The 13,086-nt window shown below is 45.9% G+C and overlaps 1 protein-coding gene across 18 annotated transcripts in view; it reads right to left on the bottom strand.

Annotated features, from left to right (window-relative positions):
• PROM1 (prominin 1) overlaps positions 1-10,728 on the bottom strand; it is a 57,499-nt gene extending 46,771 nt beyond the window's left edge. For 15 of the 18 annotated variants that reach the window (XM_061552814.1, XM_061552820.1, XM_061552817.1 and 12 more), the window contains exon 1: positions 10,500-10,728. The gene's annotated coding sequence lies outside the window, so the exon portion shown is untranslated. The remainder of the gene's footprint in view (positions 1-10,499) is intronic. The other 3 variants (XM_061552822.1, XM_061552833.1, XM_061552829.1) reach the window with 1 other exon arrangement.
• Positions 10,729-13,086: the final 2,358 nt, after the last annotated feature.

Genomic DNA, 13,086 nt, shown 5'->3' with positions numbered 1-13,086 from the left:
TCTTAGCGGTGTAGTCCTGGATAAAGGATAAGAAATTAAGAAAGTTAATTGCTCGTATTGCCTTATAATTACGATTTAAATAGTGTTTGAGATGATGTACGACACCAACACGTCCAAATCCTGCGTTAAACGTTTATTTTTTTATCGTAAACAATAACCACCGGCTTTAAAAAATGGTAAAGCCAACACCGCGCACAAGTAAAAAAAAAGAAACGCATGACCATGCACATACTTCTCCACTGATGACTTCAAATGACAGCACACAACTGCGATGAATACAAATTCAGCTGAATGCACAATCGCGTGCCTTTGAAACATTTGCCACTGGCTCGTCTAACAAAGTTTGCTTTCCCGAGTTGTCGATCGAACTTTGCGTCTGATTTGTGATGCATGAACGCGCGCCTGAATTTGCGTTTATTATTCTTATCATTATTATATCATGCAGGTTGCTAGTTATAATAATAATAATAAAATATGCATTTATATTCAAACTTGACTGCTTGCTTGCATCAGCAGTAGTCACAACACTGGCATGGCTTGTTGTTTGTTACAGGTGAAAGTAAAATGTTTCGTCTCATCGCATTATAGACCATGTACGTTCAGTCAAAGGCCACTGTCAGACAATGTCACAGCCAATACTGAAACGCTGCCTATTCATTGACGCAATATAACCTGCATAACACCTAAAGATACACGTGCAATGTGATTGATAAAATGAAATTTAATGGGTTTTTTACCACTGACAAATGTATGTTTAAGTTCCTGATGTCATGACAAAATGATCTATAACATAACACAAAGCAAGCACGTTTGGCTTTGTTTAAATGTGAAAGCAATGACATTTATTTGCTCTCGTGGAATATTCTTCGTGATTACCTATTCGTTGGTTAGGCATAGGTAATACTGAAAGAAAATTACATACTGCAAGGGTTAAAGCACTAGCAAAGGCCCCCATGGGGAGACATTTTAAGGAATATTTAATTGCAGAATTTGTCAAATTCTCATCAGCATGCCTAATCCACAAACACTCCAAGTACCATCAAGATTGCAGCAGGCTGGGCTGGCAATTCCCACCCCCCCTCCTCAAATCAAATGATTTTCTGTGCAGTGAGTCATTTATTAAAGTCAACATTTTAGCCAATAAGCCTTCATCAAAATCTGTCAAGTTGAGCGATTACTTTTCCTCCTTAGTTGTGTTTATGTTCCAATAACAACACCCTGTGAAGCTTGAGCAGTACGGGCTGCCCTCCGCCGAGACGCATATTATTATTATGCCAGGCACTATCCGTGTCCCCCAGGTGCCTAGAGGACAGGCCAGGGTCGAGCTGCAGGGTACATTGCCAGGCTCCAGAGAGCTGAATACACAGATCCAGCAGGCACTGCAGATGCACCTAGAACGTCCTAAGAGGAAGGAATAGAAAGGCCAAAGGCCAGCCAATTGTCGTGCCACCAAGACCAAGTGGGCATGGAAAGAAGCCAGTTCATCTCCCTCCTCCTCTTCTTCCTCATCATCATCATCAACCTCCTCCCATCCCTCAGTGGAGAACTCGACAAAGGAGGGGGGAGTGCTTTTCTCCCCCATTTGAGTCGGATGAAACGTTCCCTCGGGAATTCCCCCAGAGAGACCGCAGGAAACTAAGGAGGAGAGTTATGTCAACCCTGCAGTTGGAGTTTAAGAAGCGGAATCAATTACCAATTAGCTCGACGCCTGCTCACCACATCGCCCTTAAAAAAATATTTCTTTGAGATGGCAACACTAATCCCCAACAGGATGTTGCAAACATTTCAGGCCCGCAGTGCAATATTCCTAGAACTGCCCCTGATAACATCACTGCCTCATATACAATGCCACGACGGCAGTGCGCACAGCTTTACATTTACTGCCCGGAGTGCACAAGTGGCAACGCGCTGAGACTTTGTCTTGAGCTCGTTATTGTAATTGGACTGGGCGGAAAGTCGAAATTATTCAATTCAGCCAACGCGGGGGGGGGGGAGATGCTGTGGAAATAGCTGAGACATAAAAGATTTGTTTTCAACATTGGCCTCCGCCATCGTGAACTGCAGGCCCTTGGGTGCAGATTGGGGCGAGAGATAATTGAGAGATAATTGACTTCAAATTTACAACATTTAATCATATCTAACAGTTGTTAAAATGCATCGTGGCCAAACATATTGAACACAAATGGAGACTTCCACTTCGAAAGGGATGGTGCAATCCAAATAAAAGCTCCGTTTTTTCATAAATTTCATCCAACAAAATGCAAATTAAAATACAGCTATCGAACTCAATAAAACAGCAATTAAAAAGGTTGTCACTTGTTGGAATGACAGAATGCTTGTATAGGCTGTCCCTGATTAAACAAAGGTCGCTAATCGAGGACTACACATGCGGCGTGCAGTGGTATTAAACTGTGCATTTGTTGAATGAAAAATAGAAGAACAAATGACAACACGAACATTCGTGTGGGATTTGGGCACTGACAGCAGTAAACAGATGTGATATTCATGGGAACCTTACCGACGTTGATATGCATGGGCTCTGGATCATTTGGACAAAAAAAATATTGTCCACACAGTGTAAGCATATGTTCACCTATAGACACTACTAAAAGTACCTACTCTTTGCCATTGTATAATTGTATAAGAGATGCTGCATATAAGCAGTGTACTTGCAAGCTACGTAGTAAGCAACTTCAGTTTTTGTGCAAGCCTCTACTTTTTATCAGCCACAACATTAGAAAGGGCCAGCTACACAAAGACAAAGATCCCCCACGTAGCCTATACAGACTGTTGGGGAAAGTGTTGTTAGCGAGCTGGTACGGTACACAAGAGGGTGGTGCGGACAGCACCACGCCCGGCCGCCTTTGTCTCCCCAGTGGTGAACTTTGCACTCTTCACCATGTACTCATTCGACCTGCTCGCCACCGATGTTGGCCGTGAGTGGGAATTGAACTCGGGTCAATGGGTTCGTGACAACGCGATCCCAGTCGGACTCCCACTCGAGATGAAACACGCAATTATCTACCACCAAGGTGATACTCCCACAACACTGTACGCTCCACTGTGGGGAGGAGAGGGGTATTCATCTCCCCAATGAGCACTGTGTGTGTGTGTGGACGCGGTACCAGGCGCAGAAACAATGCATTATCTTACCTTGCATTTTCCATATAGCAACGCGGCTAACGATTGTGCACCTTTATACAATATATACACAAGCATCTTCCCAAGCAGACTGATAACTTCAGGTTTGATCTTTTTGGGCAGTTTCTCAAGGCATTCTGTTTCTCTGTGCGTTGGATATTATTCCTGGGTATTTTGCGCCACCAGATACTCCACCCCCTCAGCTCACCATTGCTTATAGAGTGGAGAATTTCCCATACCTGGGCAGCGTGCTTATGACCAGCTCCGGTTTGAAAGCAGAGATCTCACTACGAATCAATCGGGCGGCATTATCTCTTCATCGGCTGCGCAATGCTGTCTGGAAGCTACCTGGTCTGTCGCTCCGCACGAAGCTTCGGGTCTTCTCGGCCAGTAATGTCCTCCCTTCTCTATGCTTATGAAATGTGGGCCCCTTTACTGTAACATCTGCGCCGGTTAGAAACTTTCAGGCTGGCATGCCTATGATCCATCCTGGGTTTAACCAGGCTGGATTATTTGATGAGCTCACAAATCCTTGAAAGATCTGGACACTTTCCCATCAGTGAGCTCCTCCGGCAGGCAAGGCTGCATTGGCTGGGTCATTAAGCCCGCATGCCTAGCCACCACATGCCCAAATAGCTTCTGTTTGGCTGCATAGAGGGGGTTAAACGGGCATGACTTGGGCTGGAGAAGAGATGGACTGATGCAGTACAGGAGGATGTGGAGCGGAGTGAACTTGGCCTCTATGGAGGAGGCTCGTGAAGGACGCTACTGGGAAGTTGGAGACAGTCGCTCTCCAGCAACAACGGAGGGCAGAGGAGCGATGCTCACAACAACAAGTGGAGCGCCAGGCGGCTAAAATTCATCAAGTTGGCACAGTACCGGTCATCTCAGTCAGCCAACCCATGGCACCTGGGTCTGTCCCAAGAACTCCTGTCAGCGAGCACGTGGCCTCAAAGTGCACCTGGCCTCAAAGTGCACCTGGCCTGACACAGACGCCGTGGTGACATCACCGTCACTTAGTGGCAAATGGCGGGTATTGGTATTGGTTGGATATTATAGAAAAAATCTCCAGTGCTATATGTCAAATGTAGGGTGCAGTGATAGAACAGTGGTTAACGTGCTGCACTATGAACACAGCCACCCGAGTTCGATGCCCATCCATGGCCACCCGACATCCACGGCTAACATCAGTGGCAGTTGACATATGAACTGGTCCTTAGCAACACTCCTCCGAACATCTTTCACCAACCTACAATGCCCAGCATTGTGAAATATGGTTAAACCTTGAATGTCACCGAGCGGGGAGGCGTTCATCCAGCAGTCGATTAATGAAGGCCTCTCATGCAGTACGTGCACGTATGGCGTATACTGCAAGTGCGTATATTTGTACACACAGAATGCCCCGTGAAGTGCTGCTGTGCCGTCAGGGCAGCGAATAAGATACCAATGTGTTACAGGTAAACAATGCACCAGGCACGAATTGTTCTCCACAACACAACAACAAGAAACCCCCTCTTCCCATGCCTCCATCTAACCTATACAATCCAATATCCTCATCCTTCACTCCCCCCCTCCCCCATTAGCCAAATCCCCATTATCCTCCTTGTGTCTGTATCATCCATTACTACCTCGTCCACATCCTCCAACATATTTTATACCTCCTCATCAACCTCCTCCACCACAAACTTATTCACCAAACTCCTCCTCCAGCACCCCATCATCATCTACTCAGACGTTCTCTTGGCCTCTTCGGCTCCTGCCCACCTCCCTCTTCTCTCTCCCGCTCATCTATGGGCTTGGCGATGATGTACACACATCTTCATTGGTTCTTTCGGTAAAGTCACGTAGAAGGGAAGTAATAAAATAATAAAAATAAAACATAATAAAATTATTTTATTATGTTTAAAATTATTTTATTATGTTTTATTTTTATTATTTTATTACTTCCCTTCTACGTGACTTTACCGAAAGAACCAAGAAGATGAATCCCTGCAGTCACGAAAGCTTTACATCGAGATGTACACACACTCGTCAGGGACACAGTCGAGATCTGGAGCGCGAGAAAGAACACACCCGCATGAGCGAGATAACGCAAGAGAGACAAAATACACACTACAGAATAGGCAGACACTGCAGACACAAGAGACAAAGAAAATATAGGCTTTTCAGGCTGTTGGTGAAAATTCTATTCGCGAGCACCTGAAGGTCGGCAAGAGGGTATGGTGTGGTCAGAAGCATTTTGTCTCCCCGGTGCAAAGTTTTACAAATGCACCTTATGGTCGGACCCCGGGGTCCCGAATAAACGGAAGTCAAAATCGTAATTAACTTATTTATTTTTGGCGACTCCGTCCCACCGTGCACATGAACGCCTCGACCCGCCTGGTGCGGATCATTCGGTTGTCGCCCAAGCGCAGCAGCGAGGATTACCAATGCGAATTAAAGCTGAGCAAGCGACTGCACTCCATGTTCGGGTATGGGCAGGATCATAAGTCTTATTCAAAGCTGCTCAAACTGCCGACACGACTCAAGTCCTTTATTTGTCATTACGGTTTGCATAACACAGTGAAACTGCTCTCTTATCTTCATTATTATTTGTGACCTACCAATGTCTGCAGCCAGGATCAATCGATGACAATCCTATTCCCTGCAGATATTTAACAGATGAGATGCGTTGCACCGTTAATTCCTCCTGTTTGATAATACTTCTCTTGTTCGTATGCATCTGTGCAGATAGGTTGTTTTTTGTGGTTAAGCCGTAGTCCCCACATACCGCTCGTATCATTGCAGATAAGAGGAGCGGCGACCCACTACTCTGTAGAGTAACATTGGTATAAACGCTTGTTACAATATGAACAGCGCATTGAAAACGCTTTCTATTTTATGTACTGTACACAAAGTGTGTTCACAAATCCACACTGAGAAACATGATGATTGACAGAGGGGTGTAAATTATTTTTTGATAGTGTATTTAAATAGAGGTACTGCAGGTTAGTAGTTTTCAGTTTTAAAGGCATAGTTTAACAAGACAACAAGTGCCACCATCCTTCAAACCCATTGGTGAAAAAGAGCAAAGTTTTTGTTGACATAATGTAATGTTTATGCGAGAGCCAGGGGCTTATGGGACCCCGGGGTCCCGCCATAAGGTTCATATACCAAACCAGGTACTCATTTCAGGCAGAGCCGACCTAGGGGAGGTCCAAGACCAGTTCAGATATTCACCACTCGCATTGGCCAAGAGTAGGAATCGAACTCGGGTAACCCGGATCATAGCACATTGCGCTAACCACTAAGCTACCGCTCCTCACAACACTTCAATAGATACACTGCATGCACCAGAGACACTGCAGACACTATAAATACCACACACACAAGAGACCAGTCACTAATGACACTTCACACACTGCGAAGGCGAGATGTACACGGGACACTGTACAGATGGCAAGATGTTAACTACCTCGCCCGGTATACAGGAGCTATATAGCTCAGTGGGGCTTACCTGGGAAAATAAAAAAGTAGTTTAGTTTTTAGGTAGTGGGACTGCATTCACAAGACACTCTCGGCACAGCTGTATAGGCTAAAGGAAAATAATTAACCACCCCTTCCTACACGCTCATCAATTTGACAAATGATCACAATTAATAACTGGGATTTGATTCATGATTATATTCTGCTTGAATCGTTTTTAGCGTCTTGTCTGTATTTTAAACATGTTGTTGGTTTCGTTTTTTGCGGTTGTTTCTTCGCTCCATCAACCTAAATGGACCATGAGCGTACCATGTGTTTAATTTGCTAAATTAAAAAAACATCAATCCTGACGAATGTGATCCCATATACGCATCATGCGCCTTAAGAATCCACATTAATTAACTGATGCATCATTAGCATCCCTATGACAGACACCAGAGATATTCACTTGTCACAGGAAATACACAAAAGAAACACCAAAGACACTAGATGCCTTAGAGACACGAGAGATATGAGAAAAATAAACATTATACACAGTGCACACAACAGAGAGGCACTTCCAATATGCCAGTCAAATCTATCAGACGCAGTTTATAACGTGGAGTTTTACTGCAGCGTTCACTGCAAAAGATGTACAACTCCACTGGAATAAAGCGAGCGGTCAAATAAACTTAGACATAAAAATTATTTTCAAAAACAGTGCGAATTAAATTCAAATATAATTTTGTTCAAAATCCATCGGATGCTGATACCCCGTCGTTGTTGTCTACTTGAAGTTTATTTCACCACTTTCTATCTTCCAGCGGAGTTGTTAATCTCTCGCAGCGGAGGCCCTAACAACCTGAAACAGCAAATCTCCACATTATAAATTGTGTCCGATAGCGAGACCTCAGAATTCCGCGCCTGGTGCGTGAACACTGAGCCCTAAGAATGCTCAAGATGCCTTACGTCTGGCTCTGTGAGCTTTGAGCAACAGCAGAGATTCCTGAGAATCCTAACAATGCCTTCGTCTACACGTGAACAAAAACACTGAACACATTTGTCAATAACGCTGTAGCCTTAAAAAAGGAAAAGCCTATAATAGGCGATGTTTTGGCATATGGCCCTTCTTCATTGCACATCAATAACAAGACCAGATATAGAGTGGATATGAGTTGGAGACTGCACTTAACAACCATGGGTGTCTACACGTTGGTCACTTTGGAGGATGTGTACAATACCTGGGCTCTTTGTCTCTGTGTGGTTGTTGGTCATATACAATGATAAAGTGCCCTAGTCTGACTGTTAGCCCTGGGAAATATCACGAACACATATACAAGAGTGAGGACTTGCACTGAGTGTGCCTGGAGCGACATTGATAGAGCAAACAGCACCGCCCAAGACACACACTTGCCAAACTTTCAATCGACATCAACATGATCATCTAAATTCGGTATCATCAACTCCGCGTGTATAAATATTAGCAACAGGCATACAACTATTTTCCAACTTTAGTCACAATATAAGCACAACCATGACTGCTATATAAGCACAACCATGACTGCTACATAACCACAACTCAAACAATAACACAAACAGCAGCATTATAATAGCCACGACCGTACCCAACAAGCAGACACCACCAAATTGTTACATTTATCCCACCGGAGTGGACAAATATCTACAAATAAATCACGAAACATAACAAGAAACACAAATAGGATGGGTAAAAACTGGACAAAAATCGAATCATTGAAATGCGAGTCTATGCCTCTTCTCGGTAACCTCGACTTTGGCATCTGTTCTAAGGGGTAGAAGAGACCCCTGGTCTCTCCTGAAAGTCCAAGCCGAGTACAGTACTGAATTACAGTGTTGACGAGCGTGGTGAAGTATGGTCAAACATCCCAACGACAACTATTGTCCCCCGTATTGTCTTAACATTCTGTTGGGGCAAGTGCTGTTCGCGAGCGCCTACTCAAGTCGGCCACGACACACGGTGGGGTGGCCAGCAACAACGCCCGAGCGCCTTTGTCTCCCCGCACCAGGTACTCATTTAAGTCGGAGTCGACTTAGGGGAGGCCCAGAACCGATTCGAATAATCGTGGCGCAGCGCGCGAACCGCTGCACCACCGCTCCCTCCACCCTGGCAATGACCCACACGGCCCTGTTGGGTGGTGGTGTGTCGTGAGAGGTCGTGAGTTGGTCTCCAATCCAGCAGTCAGCTGCCAATGGGGTTTTACAATAATCACAAGGGATGCACTCGTTTTATGAACCGTAAAAACGGAGTACTGCTCCCAGAGTGTGTATAATAATATTATTTATATAGCCGCTTTTCATCTGGAACCTCAAAGTGCTGGTACCATGGACACAGCAGAAGCAGCAGCAGACACTCATCATAACAATTATATTATAAATACATTTTAAGAAAAAAATACTCAACGAACTAAAAGTGTAATTACAAATAGGGTTAAAGGCGCACATGTTCTACTTATATCTGTAAACCACAAACAAACGTCTCATGTCTTGTAGATACCGACCCAGGCTGTGAGAGCCTCGGCACCGTTATAAACGAATGTGAAGCCTCATTCCTGACAAAGTAAACACTTATTTTTAAATCCTTTATATTAAGTTCACTTGCTTGCGCGCTTACGACCGTGCAAATCTTTCGGTCGATTTTTTAACCCACTTCCCGTGATCCAATCGAGCTGACATTTTGCACACAGACTCGTTGTGCGTGACAATTTATTTTCGTGGAAATTTTTTTTCCAAAATTTTACACTTTTTAGGAAAAAATAAATTATGTTTAATTACCAATTGCTTAATGGTGGCAGGCAATCATCTGACCCATAGGTGGCAGCCATCTCAAGCCAGAGGACGAGATAACTCTAGCCGCCACGCATATAAAGGATTTATAGTGAAAACTTTGTTTTTACGGGTAAATTTTTTGTTATATCAGCACCGGGGCGAGCTTGGCTCCTCCAGCCGGCGTGAATATCATCACGTCGAGAACCCGCGTGGCCGCCTGTCGCCTTCCAACTACTTCAGTCGCTGTTCGTTTCTCCCTCGCTCCAAAACGAAGCTTTCGCAACGAACACTCTTGGCTCGAGATGGAACAACAAACCCCCTCGCCCGGCACTCACTCACCCACTCACTCACCCACTCACTTACTCACTCACTTACTCACCCACTCACTCCCCACTCACTCATTCACTCACTCACTCACCCACTCACTTACTTACTCACCCACTCACTCACTCACCCACCCACTCACTCATTCACTCACTTACTCACCCACTCACTTACTCACTCACTCACCCACTCACTTACCCACTTACTTACTCACCCACTCACTCACCCACTCACTTACTCACCCACTCACTTACTTACTCACTCACCCACTCACTCACTCACCCACCCACTCACTCACCCACTCACTCACCCACTCACTCACCCATGCACTCACTCACCCAGTCACTCACTCACCCACACACTCACCCATCCACTTACCCACCCACTCACTCACCAACCCACTCACTCACCCACTCACTCACCCACTCACTCACTCATGCATTCACCCACTGACTCACCCACTCACTCACCCACTCACCCACCCACTCACTCACCCACTCACTCACCCACTCACCCACTACTCACCCACTCACTCACTCACCCACTCACTCACTCATGCATTCACCCACTGACTCACCCACTCACTCACCCACTCACCCACCCACTCACTCACCCACTCACTCACTCATTCACCCACTCACTGACCCACCAACTCACCCACCCACTCACTCACCCACTCACTGACCCACCAACTCACTCACCCACTCACTCCGCAGCGCCCATCATTGAGCCGCCGTGTCTCATTTGTCTTCAAAGGAAGCTTCGCGCGACGCGAACTCACTCACCCGAACGGCGCGTCTCTGGGTCGAGTCGAAGCGCCAACGCCGAGGGCACGTGGGGTCGAGTCCACGAGGTGACGGCTGCACGAGACGAGGAGGATGGATGAGGATGGAGAGTGGACGACTTTAGTTGGCGGGAGGGTGCAGCAGCAGCAAGTGACGAGGAGAGAGTTTCGCGAGGGCACCGCGAGCCGCGCTTCGCCTTCAACTGCGAGCGCGAGGAGCAGCAACGGCCCCCCCCACCACCCCCACCCCCTTGCAGGGCTCGCCCCGCCCACACTCGTAAGCCACGCCTCTCGCCGCGAAGCCACGCCCAGCCCCCCCCCATTCTCCCGTGTGCCCTGTCCCCCATTCCCCCATCCCCCCCACCTCTCTTGAAGCAAAACGGCAGTCACCATTGGTACCTCGTTTGCCAGTAAAAAAATGATAATTGTTTTTTTACCCTTTTATCTGGCAACAAAAACTGACACCTTTTTTTACGAGGAGTCATGTTTGCATAGACCACGCTACCTGCAGTCATAATGCAAACAAAAAAGATAACTTTGATAATGTATGCACTGTCCTTTTTTTTTTTTGCATTATGACTGCAGGTATTGTGGTCTATGCAAACATGACTCTTCGTAAAAAAGGTGTCAGTTTTTGTTGCCAGATAAAAGGGTAAAAAACCAATTATCAAAACGGCCGTCGTTCGTTAGGCCGCTAACGGAACGTTGGACTTGATTTTTTTAAATGTATTTATTCGCACACACAAATTTTTAAAAAAGAGACAAAGCAAAAGACGAACGGTGCAAATAAATAAAAAGCACACAAAGTAAAAAAAAAGTGGTGCAGGTGAGGTTGGAAACCCAAGAGAGTTTATATGAAAACCAGACCAAATAAAAATATTTTTTTTAAACAAGAGATGGTTCAATCAATGCAACAAAGCATACTAATTTCAATTGAACATCTTCTTGTTTCTTTCGGTAAAGTCACGTAGAAGGGAAGTAATAAAATAATAAAAATAAAACATAATAAAACAATTCTCACGACGTTAATTGAACATGTTAAGCTCAGTGTTCTAAACAAAAACAGCTTTGTTTTTGTGTGCGCTTATGTGTGTGTGAGCCTTGGGCTCCATGGAGGAGACGACCGCTTAATTCGCGCAACCGAAGCGAAACACCTTCCCAGTGTGGAAGAGTAGGCCAACTCACCGCCACCCTCATGCCGAGATGTTGACTACCTCGCCTGGTGTACAGGAGGTCGTGGGTTCGATCCCGACCCTGACGCCTGCTGCTGCTGTATATTTGGAGTTTGCGTGTCTCTCTCATCATCATCATCATCATCACGGTGGCTAGGAGATGTTGACTACCTCGCCTGGTGTACAGGAGGTCGTGGGTTCAATCCCGACCCTGACGCCTGCTGCTGCTGTATATTTGGAGTTTGCGTCTTTCTCTCATCATCATCACGGTGGCTAGGATATGTTAACTACCTCGCCAGGTATGCAGGAAGTCGTGGCTTCGATCCCGACCCTGACGCCTGCTGCTGCTGTATATTTGGAGTTTGTGTGTCCCTCTCTCCCCGTGGTCGCGTGGATTTTCTCTCCAGGTGCTCCGGTTTTTCCCTCCACATTGAAAATCAACGGCACGCGTTTAGAGTATTCTTTGGTTCTTTCGGTAAAGTCACGTAGGTAGAAAAAAATTAATAAAACTATCACGACGTTTCGATCGCAGCACAAGCGGTCGTCATCAGGTAAAGGAGTCAGCCTCTAAAGACAAACTGTTTATAAAGTTTTGGGGCAGCAGCAACGCCAATGCAGCAGCAATGCCAATGCAGTAACAATGCCAATGCAGCAACAATGCCAATGCAGCGGCAATGCCAATGCAGTAACAATGCCAATGCAGTAACAATGCCAATGCAGCAGCAACGCCAATGCAGCGGCAATGCCAATGCAGTAACAATGCCAATGCAGTAACAATGCCAATGCAGCAGCAACGCCAATGCAGCAGCAATGCCAATGCAGTAACAATGCCAATGCAGCAACAATGCCAATGCAGCGGCAATGCCAATGCAGCAGCAATGCCAATGCAGCAGCAATGCCAATGCAGCAGCAATGACAATGCAGCAACAATGACAATGCAGCAGCAATGCCAATGCAGCAACAATGCCAATGCAGCGGCAATGCCAATGCAGCAACAATGCCAATGCAGCAGCAATGCCAATGCAGCAGCAATGCCAATGCAGCAGCAATGCCAATGCATCAAAGGGCCGCCAGGAAATCCCTGCACCCCGCTCCACACCCCACACTGCTGACGGTGGAGGTTGATTGACAAGAACACACAAGTCAAGTCATGACCCAAAGTGGTTGATGACATCTTTGCAATGATTGCTGAGTCTAACACCTTCATCTCGGTTGAAATTGTCTCTGTGTCTGTATTTATGGATGGCTTCGTGAACGAATCTTTGTTGATAGCCAGTAGGCTTGCAAAGTATCATCGTATTAGAGAAATCAATTTCGTGTGAGCAGAAGTGTTGGTCCTACCGTGTTCAAATCTGCCTTATGCTCACGAACACGGTCCGAGACATGTCGCTTAGTTTCCCCAATGTAACTGCTGCC

This window comes from Lethenteron reissneri, chromosome 17 (assembly GCF_015708825.2).
Source record: "Lethenteron reissneri isolate LAM-NWPU_2019-01 chromosome 17, ASM1570882v1, whole genome shotgun sequence".
Taxonomy (NCBI): Eukaryota; Metazoa; Chordata; class Hyperoartia; order Petromyzontiformes; family Petromyzontidae; genus Lethenteron; species Lethenteron reissneri.
The sequence above is the reverse complement of the archived record's forward strand: the minus strand, read 5'-3'. Positions and strand labels throughout refer to the sequence as shown.